This window comes from Nerophis lumbriciformis, linkage group LG20, assembly GCF_033978685.3.
Source record: "Nerophis lumbriciformis linkage group LG20, RoL_Nlum_v2.1, whole genome shotgun sequence".
Taxonomy (NCBI): Eukaryota; Metazoa; Chordata; class Actinopteri; order Syngnathiformes; family Syngnathidae; genus Nerophis; species Nerophis lumbriciformis.
In genome coordinates this window covers 32,794,197-32,808,310 of record NC_084567.2, presented here as the reverse complement: position 1 = coordinate 32,808,310, position 14,114 = coordinate 32,794,197, and the positions used below count along the sequence as shown (strand labels likewise).

At 40.6% G+C, this 14,114-nt stretch overlaps 1 protein-coding gene across 2 annotated transcripts in view; it reads left to right on the top strand.

Annotated features, from left to right (window-relative positions):
• tcf4 (transcription factor 4) overlaps positions 1-14,114 on the top strand; it is a 563,422-nt gene that overhangs the window by 124,147 nt on the left and 425,161 nt on the right. The gene's annotated exons all lie outside the window — the stretch shown is intronic.

Genomic DNA, 14,114 nt, shown 5'->3' with positions numbered 1-14,114 from the left:
GTCTACCCCGAACTATGTCAGTCGTGTAAAGGAGAGACAAAGACAATGTGCAACAACAACAGCGGTTAGTATCAGCGCCTCAGTTTTTTTCGTTGCATTCATCGAAAGGGACCAAGTCGTAGAAAAACCAAAGCATTAAAACAGTAAATCCATTCCAGACACTCACACTCACAAAACTGATATTTTAGGGAATAATTATACAAAACCCAAAACCAGTGAAGTTAGCACGTTGTGTAAATCGTAAATAAAAACAGAATACAATGATTTGCAATTATATTCAAGATATTCAATGTTCAAACTGAGAAACAGATTTTTTTTTTTTTTGCAAATAATCATTATTTTAGAATTTAATGGCAGCAACACATTGCAAAAAAAGTTGGTCTTTCCTTTTAACAACACTCAGTAAACGTCTGGGAACTGAGGAGACCATTTTTTGAAGCTTTTCAGGTGGAATTTTTTCCCATTCTTGCTTGATGTACAGCTTAAGTTGTTCAACAGTCCGGGGGTCTCAGTTGTGGTATTTTAGGCTTCATAATGCGCCACACATTTTCAATGGGAGACAGGTCTGGACTACAGGCAGGCCAGTCTAGTACTCGCACTCTTTTACCAAGTAAGAAGTCACGCTGTTGTAACACGTGGCTTGGCATTGTCTTGCTGAAATAAGCAGGGGCGGCCATGATAACGTTGCTTGGATGGCAACATATGTTGCTCCAAAACCTGTATGTACCTTTCAGCATTAATGGTGCCTCCACAGATGTATAAGTTACCCATGTCTTAGACACTAATACACCCCCATACCACCACTGGCTTTTGAACTTTGCACCAATAACAATCAGGATGGTTCTTTTGCTAATTGGTCCGAAGGACACGACGTCCACAGTTTCCAAAAAAACAATTTGAAATGTGGACTCGTCAAACCACAGAACACTTGTCCACTTTGCATCAGTCCATCAGCGTTTCTGGGTGTTGTTGATAAATGGCTTTGGCTTTACATAGTAGAGTTTTAACTTGCACTTACAGATATAGTGACGATTTGTAGTTACTGACAGTGGTTTTCTGAAGTGTTCCTGAGCCCATGTGGTGATATCCTTTACACACTGTTGTCGCTTTTTGATGCAGTACCGCCTGAGGGATCAAAGATCCGTAATATCATCGCTTAAGTGCAGGGATTTCTCCAGATTCTCTGAACCTGTTGATGATAATACGGACCGTAGATGGTGAAATCCCTAAATTCCTTGCAATAGCTCGTTGAGAAATGTTGTTCTTAAACTGTTGGACAATTTGCTCACGCATTTGTTGACAAAGTGGTGACCCTCGCCCCATCCTTGTTTGTGAATGACTGAGCATTTCATGGAAGCTGCTTTTATACCCAATCACGGCACCCACCTGTTCCCAATTAGCCTGTTCACCTCAAAGAAGTGTTGGATGAGCATTCCTCAACATTCTCAGTCTTTTTTGCCACTTATGCCAAGGTGGAATTCTTTCCCATTCTTGCTTGATGTACAGCTTAAGTTGTTCAACAGTCCGGGGGTCTCCGTTGTGGTATTTTAGGCTTCATAATGCGCCACACATTTTCAATGGGAGACAGGTCTGGACTACAGGCAGGCCAGTCTAGTACCCGCACTCTTTTACGCTGTTGGCTTGGCATTGTCTTGCTGAAATAAGCAGGGGCGTCCATAAAAACATTGCTTGGATGGCAACATATGTTGCTCCAAAACCTCAATGTACCTTTCAGCATTAATGGTGCCTTCACAGATGTGTAAGTTACCCATGCCTTAGACACTAATACACCCCCATACCACCACTGGCTTTTGAACTTTGTGCCTAAAACAATCCAGATGGTTATTTTCCTCTTTGGTCCGGAGGACACAACGTCCACAGTTTCCAAAAAACAATTTGAAATGTGGACTCGTCAGACAACAGAACACTTTTCCACTTTGCATCAGTCCATCAGCGTTTCTGGGTGTTGTTGATAAATGTCTTTCGCTTTGCATAGTAGAGTTTTAACTTGCACTTACAGATACAGCGACGATTTGTAGTTACTGACAGTGGTTTTTCGAAGTGTTCCTGAGCCCATGTGGTGATATCCTTTACACACTGATGTCGCTTTTTGCTGCAGTACCGTCTGAGGGATCAAAGATCCGTAATATCATCGCTTAAGTGCAGGGATTTCTCCAGATTCTCTGAACCTGTTGATGATATTACGGACCGTAGATGGTGAAATCCCTAAATTCCTTGCAATAGCTGGTTGAGAAATGTTGTTCTTAAACTGTTGGACAATTTGCTCACGCATTTGTTCACAAAGTGGTGACCCTCACCCCCATCCTTGTTTGTGAATGACTGAGCATTTCATGGAAGATGCTTTTATACCCAAACATGGCACCCACCTGTTCCCAATTATCCTGTTCACCTCAAATACGTGTTGGATGAGTATTCCTCAACATTCTCAGTCTTTTTTGCCCCATATGCCAGCTTTTTTTAAATGAGCTAATATTTGCAAAAAATAACAACGTTTTCCAGTTCGAACGTTAAATATCTTGTCTTTGCAGTCTATTCAATTGAATATAAGTTGAAAATGATTTGCAAATCTTTGTATTCTGTTTTTATTTACGATTTACACAACGTGCCAACTTCACTGGTTTGCATATCATCCAAAATGTAATATAATCTGATTATGCAACGAAATATTGCATGCATTTGTTGTATAGTGATTTCAAAGCAAGTTACCCAACAGTTGGTTAGTCAAACATAAAATAATCCAATGCATAGGCAGTTGCATAATAATATCATGAGGAAATTATACATTTGTATTCATATATTCACTATTTCTTCTAAGTGGCCCCCTGAGTGTGATGTAGTCCTCAATAAAAACAAGTTTGACACCCCTGTTTTAAGTGTTTAAAGAGCGTAGGAAGTTTTTATAAGTGCTTTGTTGAGGGCTTATAAAGACTTTAAATGCATATAATATTTATAGGAACCATAAATGAAATAGCCTCGTTACTTCGCAGAGATGTATCTACCACTGGGGGGGTCTGGACGTAATCTTGGGAACATGGTATTCTCTATTTTTCTTATTTAGCTGTCTAAAAGCCCAAACAGCTTGCTGGAAGACACGTAGCTTACCTTTCTTTGTGGATTTTGTAGTGACGGATGAAGATGAAAGTTGTGGTGGTTGTGTCATCGACTTCTGAGCTGCAGACCGTGCATATCGCTGTTCCCTTCTTTAGACCGTCATCAACATTGGAATTCTGGAAATCAAATATGACTGCCGCTCCCGTGTTTACTTGCTGGCCGCTGTCACTCGTATCAAAATTAAAAAAAACTTCCATCCATCCATCCATCTTCTTCCGCTTATCCGAGGTCGGGTCGCGGGGGCAGCAGCCTAAGCAGGGAAGCCCAGACTTCCCTCTCTCCAGCCACTTCGTCCAGCTCTTCCTGTGGGACCCCGAGGCGTTCCCAGGCCAGCCGGGAGACATAGTCTTCCCAACGTGTCCTGGGTCTTCCCCGCGGCCTCCTACCGGTCGGACGTGCCCTAAACACCTCCCTAGGGAGGCGTTCGGGTGGCATCCTGACCAGATGCCCGAACCACCTCATCTGGCTCCTCTCCATGTGGAGGAGCAGCGGCTTTACTTTGAGCTCCCCCCGGATGGCAGAGCTTCTCACCCTATCTCTAAGGGAGAGCCCCGCCACCCGGCGGAGGAAACTCATTTCGGCCGCTTGTACCCGTGATCTTGTCCTTTCGGTCATAACCCAAAGCTCATGACCATAGGTGAGGATGGGAACGTAGATCGACCGGTAAATTGAGAGCTTTGCCTTCCGGCTCAGCTCCTTCTTCACCACAACGGATCGATACAGCGTCCGCATTACTGAAGACGCCGCACCGATCCGCCTGTCGATCTCACGATCCACTCTTCCCTCACTTGTGAACAAGACTCCGAGGTACTTGAACTCCTCCACTTGGGGCAAGATCTCCTCCCCAACCCGGAGATGGCACTCCACCCTTTTCCAGGCGAGAACCATGGACTCGGACTTGGAGGTGCTGATTCTCATCCCAGTCGCTTCACACTCGGCTGCGAACCGATCCAGTGAGAGCTGAAGATCCTGGCCAGATGAAGCCATCAGGACCACATCATCTGCAAAAAGCAGATACCTAATCCTGCAGCCACCAAACCAGATCCCCTCAACGCCTTGACTGCGCCTAGAAATTCTGTCCATAAAAGTTATGAACAGAATCGGTGACAAAGGGCAGCCTTGGCGGAGTCCAACCCTCACTGGAAACGTGTCCGACTTACTGCCGGCAATGCGGACCAAGCTCTGACACTGATCATACAGGGAGCGGACTGCCACAATCAGACAGTCCGATACCCCATACTCTCTGAGCACTCCCCACAGGACTTCCCGAGGGACACGGTCGAATGCCTTCTCCAAGTCCACAAAACACATGTAGACTGGTTGGGCAAACTCCCATGCACCCTCAAGGACCCTGCCGAGAGTATAGAGCTGGTCCACAGTTCCACGACCAGGACGAAAACCACACTGTTCCTCCTGAATGCGAGGTTCGACTATCCGGCGTAGCCTCCTCTCCAGTACACCTGAATAGACCTTACCGGGAAGGCTGAGGAGTGTGATCCCACGATAGTTGGAACACACCCTCCGGTTCCCCTTCTTAAAGAGAGGAACCACCACCCCGGTCTGCCAATCCAGAGATACCGCCCCCGATGTCCACGCGATACTGCAGAAAAAAACTTCTAATTTTTAAATTCAGAAAATGGCATAAAATACAAAAGCAAGTCATTTTGAGTCATCCGTCTCAAGTCTATAAGTCAAATCTAAAGTCAAGAAGACTTTATTCAGTGTAAGTCAAGCAAGTCCTCACTTTGTCCGAGTCTGGACCCGAGTCAAGTCATGTGACCTCTGCCGATTTCCACCACCATCCTGTACATGGTTATTAAAGTATTTATTTTCAAATTCATACTAACACCCTTAGTTTTTCCAGTAACGAGCAATCTTATTGATCACTTTTATGTACCGTATTTGTCGGACTATAAGGCACACTTTAATTTTCTCAAAACACGACAGTGTGCCTTATAACTCGGTGCGTCTAATATACAGAATTATTTTAGTTGTGCTTGCCGACCTCTAAGCTATTTTATTTGGTACATGGTGAAACGATAAGTGTGACCAATAGATGGCAGTCACACTGTCAGGTTCAAACACTGATGACATCTATTAAACAAGACAAGAAGCAAGGAATTAAACAGAGACAGAATTAAATTTGGCGCAATTGAGGAGAAACGCGTACACCTGTATGATTGTACAGTGTCGCCACGCTCTGATGGAAGATTGTACGCCTCCTCTTTTATTTGGACTTTCCCTGATTACATGGCAACAGCTGATTCTAAAGGGACGGGGGTCGTAAACAGCCATCGCCTTTGAATACAAAACAGTTCAAAAAAAGGTTGTAAAACAGTTCAAAGAAAAGGTCGCCTGGAGGGGAGTCTGGTCCTGCTTCCTCTCCGCTTTGTAGTTCTCGGGTCAAGACAAAATACTTCTATGGATTACAATACATCAAAGAAACAGAACACCTTCATGTTGCTTCCCATCCTACACAGTGGAGTTTTACAAGCCTTCTTCTTGGTAGGATCGAAGACAGCTTTTGTCTTCTCGCCGGGAACTCAAGGCAACACAAAGTTTTGTGATAACTTAGATACAATTATTCTGACACACACATAAGAGATAGGTGTAGACTGCAATATGATGGCAGTCACACATAAAATATATGTGTAGACTGCAATATGACTCAAGTAAACAACACCAAAATTGTATATGTTCCATTGAAAATATCGAACATTACACACGGCGCTCAAAAATCAGAATGTTTTAGTACGACTTTGGTAAGCTATGAAGCCGCACCACTTGATGGATTGTACTGTGCTTCGACATACAAGTATTATTATGGTGTGTGTATAAGGTAAGACATTATCTGGCGTTTTGTTTCGCAATATTATGCAAAAGCAACTTTGCTTACCTTCTGGTACCTGCTGATCTGTATTTGGGATCTGCATAAGTCCTGAAAATTTGTGAGCATCCGCCTTTGTAGTCCTTCTGTTTTTCTATCTTCTTGTTATGGGACATTCATCCTCCGCCGTTGCCATTTCTAATATAAAGTAGTGTAAAGTTCTTACTTATATATCTGTCAGTAAACTCGCCATGAAAGCGCTAAAACATACCGGTGTAGTGAGTTCACATTATTCACCCAAGGAACTTTAGTTATTAGAGAGTTCCGGTCGGACAAGATTTATGCTTTTGAAGTAGAGTGTTAATTTATTTTTCAGCCACATCTAGTGGTCACAGTCATTCATTAAATGACGCAGTGAATTGAGTAAGGCGGTCACTTTTGTCACTAACTACTATCTAATACACATCCGCCATAGAGACTTTGTATCATTACGTAAAATGGAATTATAATAATTTGATAATTGTTTATATTGACAAATGTAACTGCAATATTGTTCAATTAAGGACACTTGTAGCTTGTGTGCTATTGAGAGTAGAATATAATAGAATTGGCTTTTATTGTCAATACACATTAAGAACAACGAAATTGCAAGGAGAGGAACAAAATTGGGATTGATAATGTCTGCTTAGCTGTTGCGTAGCTGGTACCTCCAAGCAATGTTCCTTCTAATTTTTCATGTGTGTGAGCAAACGCAAAAACTCCCTGAGAATTCAGTGGAGCCCATGTGACAACATTCTCTTGTTATTATAATCAAATGACAGCAGTCATTTCCATTTCTAATATAAGTGTTTAGGCCCACTTACAATGACAATAACAAAAAATATTGTTTTTCATGAACTGTGTACTTGTATTGTTTGTCTGGGTGAAGGTCCTGCTTTGGAAATAATTTGTACCCCTTTCAGACATTGCGTTTAGTTCCCATTAAAACATTCACATGTTGCACAATGAGATGTAAGCAGGGGATCATGTGTACATTCCTGCAACTTCCTGTTTGTAAAAAATATATTTTTATTAGTATTTATTTAATATACTAAAAACATTTCATGATTAATATTTATGAATTAAGATTCCTAATAAATGACACTAGAATAAGCACACATTTGATTGGTAAATCATAGTGTAACGACCTGGAATGACACTTTATGTGTGGTCTTCGAGTTGTCCGACTTTTTGTGTGGCTGTAAACGCATCACTGGGTAAGTGCCATATGTGCATGTGTTGGCGCAAGTGAGAAAGAGCGAGCGGCTGCTGTTGATGTAACAAAGTTGCTTTTGGTCTGGTTTGTACTGCACAAAATGACCACTTTTGCGAGATATCATTTTTTTTACTAATGTTTTGGTGATGTGTTTATGGCCGACCATAAAGAGTTTTGCTCAGTAAAGTGATGGATGGAATACATGTCCTCAAAGCGTCTCGACAGACGTTACAATATTTGAACAATGATGACGAAAACTGTTTTCTCTGTCGAAAATTGTTATGCGCTTATTTTATTTTTTTGATTTTGTGCGTGGCATAGATTTGCCGTGCGCAGAGGACGCTTGAGCAGTGCACAATTGCACAGGCGCGCACCTTAGAGGGAACGTTGCCTCCAAGTAATACGCAACTACAATGATTTAATATTTTTTTATATTGACAAATGTGTTTTAGACTGCAATGTTGTTCAATCAAGGACACCTATTACAGTATGCATGTCTAGCCTGTGTGCTATTGTGTGCTGAGCTGTGGTGTAGCCGCTGGCTCCTTTTAGCCTATATCCTACTGTGGAAGTCGCTTCCTAGCGGGTTCCGCTGATCACACACGTTCTCAGGAGTCTGGCGTTCGGAGTTGAACAAGGTTTTATTCACCATTAATTGTTTACGCTATTTGACTTTTCAGTCCGTGTTCTAACTCTCCAAGCCCTCCTCCTCCTGCTGTTCCCCAACCGCTACTGTTAAAGACAACAGGTGATTAGACAACTCGTACCACCTGGGAAATCTAATCACCTGTTTGGCTGTGTCTCGCTGTTGGCACTGCCACGCCCCCCGTCTGATGGCGCTCTATCCTCAGCACCATGGACAGAGGCGGTGACCTCCGCTCCTGCAGGCAGCGCTGGCCACACCTCCCTCCACACCTACCTTTTTTTTTTTTTTTTTTAGAAATGACTTCACTAAAATACAAGAAAAGACCAACCTTGTTTGCTTATTGGCGGACATTTGGATGTTATCAGGATGTCCAGCGTTGCACAAGTACACACGCTACAGGACTGCTTGTATCACAGCTTATATAGCCGATATCATCTGATGCTTTTTTTCTGATATCGGACCGGTATCCGATATCAATTTCAGATCAGGAGACAAGATTGGATCACAACCACAGAATATCCTGATACAGTATGCCTGTATTTTTTTTTTTGCTCAGTCTAAAAGCCATTTTCATCATCAACCAAATAAGACAATATTCCATCCATCCATTCATTTTTTACCGTTTGTCCCTCTTATGCATCTTTATTGGTTAAATGTGTAAGTGGTGAGGGGGAAAAATAAAGAAAAAAAGTTTTTAAAATTGGGAAAACTGATCATTCTTGGAATATTTTAGCGTGCCATGGATGCATCTGCGGATGTCTGCACAACCAAGACATGCGAGAGTTTGCGGGTTTACCTCAATGATCCATTGTGTGTGCGATGTGTTGTGACAGAGTTGTGATTATGCCGTCGAGCTGCAGCGGCAGAGATGAGGAGGAGCACGAGTCAGAAATGGAAATATTGTATTCTTCATCTGGCACACGGGAACCCCAATTTACTTTGATAATGATAACACTAAGAGACAGAGACAGCCACAGATATAGAAAACACACACACACACACAGTTTTGTAATATCAGATTGTGTTCAGTGTGTTGACTTTTCTAACTTAGTGGGCATCCAGAGGCCAAATACATTGTTTTTGTATCAATAACGAGAGTTTTTGGTTCAAATCAGTCTGGCTTTATCCAACAATAAGTCTTTGGTATCTTACAAACATGTATATTGCTATAATTAAATGTATTTACAAAACCCAAAAACCAGTGCAGTTGGCACATTTAGGTAGTCTAGTATCCGCACTCTTTTAGAGTGTGGCTTGGCATTGTCTTGCTGAAATAAGCAGGGGCGTCCATGAAAAAGATGTTGCGTGAATGGCCACATATGTTCCTCCAAAACCTGTATGTACCTTTCAGCATTAATGGTGCCTTCACAGATGTGTAAGTTACCCATGCCTCGGGCACTGATACACCCCCATACCATCACCGATGCTGGCTTTTGAACTTTGCGCCTATAACAGTCCGGATGGTTCTTTTCCTCTTTGTTCCAGAGGACACGACGTCCACAGTTTTAAAAAACAATTTGAAATGTGGACTCGTCAGATCACATAAAATGTTTCCACTTTGCATCAGTCCATTTTAGATGAGCTCGGGCCTAGCGAAGCCGGCGGCGTTTCTGGGTGTTGTTGATGAATGGCTTTGGCTTTGCATAGTAGAGTTTTAACTTGCACTTACAGATGTAGCGACAAACTGTAGTTACTGACAGTGGTTTTCTGGAGTGTTCCTGAGCCCATGTGGTGATATCCTTTACACACAGAGTTTTTGACGCCGTACCGCCTGAGAGATCGAAGGTCACGTGCATTCAATGTTGGTTTTCAGCCTTACGTGCAGTGATTTCTCAAAATTCTCTGAACTTTTTGATGATATTACGGACCGTAGATGGTGAAATCATTAAATTCCTTGCAATAGCTCTTAAACTGTTCGACAATTTGCTAACACATTTGTTCACAAAGTGGTGACCCTCGCCCCATCCTTGTTTGTGAATGACTGAGCATTTCATGGAAGCTGATTTTATACTCAATAATGGCACCCACCTGTTCCCAATTAGCCTGTTCACCTGTGGGATGTTCCAAATAAGTGTTTGATGAGCATTCCTCAACTTTCTCAGTCTTTTTTCCCACTTGTGCCAGCTTTTTGTTAAACATGGTGCAGGCATCAAATTCCAAATGAGCTAATATTTGCAAAACATATCAAAGTTTACCAGTTCCACGTTAAATATCTTGTCTTTGCAGTCTTTTCAATTGAATATACATTGAAAATGGATTGCAAATCATTGTTTTCTGTTTTTATTTACCATTTCCACAACGTGCCAACTTTACTAGTTTGGGGTTTTGTAGTTTGATTGCAGCATACAGTCTCAACAAATAATTTTTGACCCAGTGGGTAAAAGTCAATGATCACTTTTCTTTCTAGTAGTTGCATTAGTGTGACGCAAATGTTGTTTTTATAGCTTTGAACTGCATTTAATATACAACAGCATGATATTTTATTTCCTAAATTTTTATTGGTTCATATTGCTGCAAATGCACAAAAATTAGCCAGAAGGCCATTTTTTATTTGTTGTCCCTTGACAGATCTTAAAACTGTCAGGTCCTAAAAAACAGTGAGAAGATTCAACAGTGAACAATGCCAATAGAAAAGAAGAAGGGACATGAATGTCACTATACAAATACTATTCCATACAAAATAAGCCAGTGCAACAATTAGGTAATAATGTGAAAGTTTTATGCAATTTCACCTAAATGGTCTTTTTTACAAACCAATGATGTACAATCCACAAATAATGTGCCATTATTGAGTCTTTGTGCTTTATTGATATTGCCAGAGTAACCATGTACTGGTAATACTTGGCCAGTAGATGGCAGCAAGAAGCTATCGTATTTTTCGGAGTATAAGTCGCTCCGGAGTATAAGTCGCACCGGCCAAAAATGCATAATAAAGAAGGAAAAAAACATATATAAGTCGCACTGGAGAATAAGTCGCATTTTTGGGGGGAAATGTATTTGATAAAACCCAACACCAAGAATAGAAATTTGAAAGGCAATTTAAAATAAATAAAGAATAGTGAACAACAGGCTGAATAATCAATAGACATACATACACTTTGAATGTGCACAAGACATGTGTTCAGTTCTGGTTATTAACCTTTTGATCCCCCCGATTTCCTCCTCTAATTCTCTTAATGTTGTCAAAAGTTTTTTTGTGTTTCTGATTGGTTGTGACGCGATTTTCTTTTAATGTTCAGTTCCTGGTATCTCACAAGAGTATAGATATCCCCTCAGGTCCTTCATACCGACAGCCATCAGACTGCATAATGCACATGTTCCGTCTTGACTGCACTTAAATGTAGAATATATGTATAATATACCGTATTTTTCGGAGTATAAGTCGCACCGGAGTATAAGTCGCACCTGCCGAAAATGCATAATAAAGAAGGAAAAAAACATATATAAGTCGCATTTTTTGGGGAAATGTATTTGATAAAAGCCAACACCCAGAATAGACATTTGAAAGGCAATTTAAAATAAATAAAGAATAGTGAACAACAGGCTGAATAAGTGTACTTTATATGAGGCATAAATAACCAACTGAGAACGTGCCTGGTATGTTAACGTAACATATTATGGTAAGAGTCATTCAAATAACTATAACATATAGAACATGCTATACGTTTACCAAACAATCTGTCACTCCCGATCGCTAAATCCCATGAAATCTTATACGTCTAGTCTCTTACGTGAATGAGCTAAATAATATTATTTGATATTTTACGGTAATGTGTTAATAATTTCACACATAAGTCGCTCCTGAGTATAAGTCGCACCCCCGGCCAAACTATGAAAAACACTGCGACTTATAGTATGAAAAATACGGTAATTGATTTGTAGGCCTACTAAATAAAAGGAATTGTTTTTTTTGGCATTTCTTGAAAGATATTGTCAAAATTTAACCAAAACTATTTCAGCTATGTTGCCAACAAACACACAAACAAACCCTGGCGAAAACATAACCTTTTTGGCAGAGGTAAGAAAGTCTGCAAAGCAAAGCGCGGCTCTTTCGTCTTGAGCGTTTCCTAGGCAACAAAGCCACAGCACGGAGCAAAATCACCCCAAAAAACTTTACACCGTATTCAATTTAAGATTGAAATTAACGTCTTTACATACCTGCATGTATCATACACTATACCCTGTTGCACTGTCAAATTGGTCATTTTATAAACATATGTGATGATAATGATGATGAAATAATAGTGAAAATATGTCGCAAAAATATAGTGGTGCAACTATAAAAAAAAAAAAAGTTAATCATACAGGTGGCACTCCCTTTATGTATTTATGTTCTCCCATAAATACTGTACAAAAAGAACTACTGTATTTTCCGGACCATAAGGCGCACCGGATTATAAGGCGCACTGCCGATGAGCGGGTCTTGTCAGGTTTATTTTCATACAAAAGGTGCACCGTAGTATAAGGCGCAATAAAGGGGTCATATATATATATATATATTTTTTTTCGAAATGTAAAACACTTCCTTGTGGTCTACATAACATGTAATGGTAGTTCTTTGATCAAAATGTTGCACAGATTATGTTTTACAGACCATCTTCAAGTCGCTTTCTGACTGTTTTGTGGGCGGTCTTACTTACGTGGCTCACCTTCGATAGCGTCTATTCTCCGTCATCTTTGTTGTAGCGGTGTAGCGTGCAAGGACGGGAGTGGAAGAAGTGTCAAAAGATGGAGCTAACTGTTTTAATGACATTCAGACTTTACTTCAATCAATAACGGAGCAGCATCTTCTCATCCGTGGCTCACTAGTGCAATAACAACGCCGGAAATGTGTCCCGTGAAAAACCGTCAGATCGGAACTCTCTAATAACTAAAGTTCCTTGGGTGAATAATGTAAACTCACTACACCGGTATGTTTTAGTGCTTTCATGGTGCGTTTACTGACAGATATAAGTAAGAACTTTACACTACTTTATATTAGAAATGGCAACAGCGGAGGATGAATGTCCCATAACAAGAAGATAGAGAACAAGAAGAAGCTTATCGACTATGGGGCTACAAAGACGGCCATTTTCAAGACTTATGCAGATCCCAAATACAGATCAGCAGGTACCAGAAGGTAAGAAAAGTTGCTTTTGCATAATATTGCGAAACAAAACGCCAGATAATATGTCTTACCTTATACACACACCATAATAATACTCGCATGTTTTAGCACAGTACAATCCATCAAGCGGTGCGGCTTCATAGCTTACCAAAGTCGTACTAAAACATTTTGATGGATTTTTCAGTGCTGTGTGTAATGTTCTATATTTTCAATGGAACATATAACATTTTGGTGTTGTTTACTTGAGTCATATTGCAGTCTACACGTATCTCTTATGTGTGACTGCCATCTACTGCTCACACTCATCACTTCACCATATACCGAATAAAATCGATTTGAGGTCGGTAAGCGCAACCAAAATGATTCGGTACATTAGGCGCGCCGGGTTATAAGGCGCACTGTCGAGTTTTGAGAAAATTAAACGATTTTAAGCGCGCCTTATAGTCCGAAAAGTAGGGTATACATGGGGGATGCACAATGCAAAAGACAATGTCACTGTTGTTGTTTTTATTGTGTTCATTTATTTTATTCCAACATCCAATATGAACCAGAGTCCACTGATGCTAGTACGTCCATGAAAGTAAAAACTGGCGTCGTAACACAAGTCCATAAGGCTGCAACCATGCATGTGAAAGATGGTATCTTTGAACATACGGAAGAATCTTCTACTACAAAATGCACAACTGAGCAGCGTAGTGGTCTCATTATTGAGACTTCCCCCTTCCCAATAAGCCTGTCTTTTTCTACCTTGCATTAAGCAAGAAAAACTTCATCTTTTATTTACTTTATAGCAGGGGTGTCAAACTCAAATACAGAGTGGGCCAAAATGTAAAACTGAACAAAGCTGCGGGCCAAGGTTGAACAAATTAACCTTTTAATAGGGACCCAAACAAGTTTTGCATTGAATATTGAACAAGCAAGGCTTATATAACTTTATAGTGACATGCAAAATCGAGTTTCAAATAATAATAATAATAATAATAAAGAATGAAACGTTACAAATTCAATAGGTCCTTATGTCCCATTGCAAAAGGACTCCCGTTGGGATTCCTTTTACAATGGGCCATGCGGGCCCTAATAATTAAAAAATATCAATGGCATATCAAATAAAATTCAAATAAAAATTGAATGCCTCTTTTTTATTTGC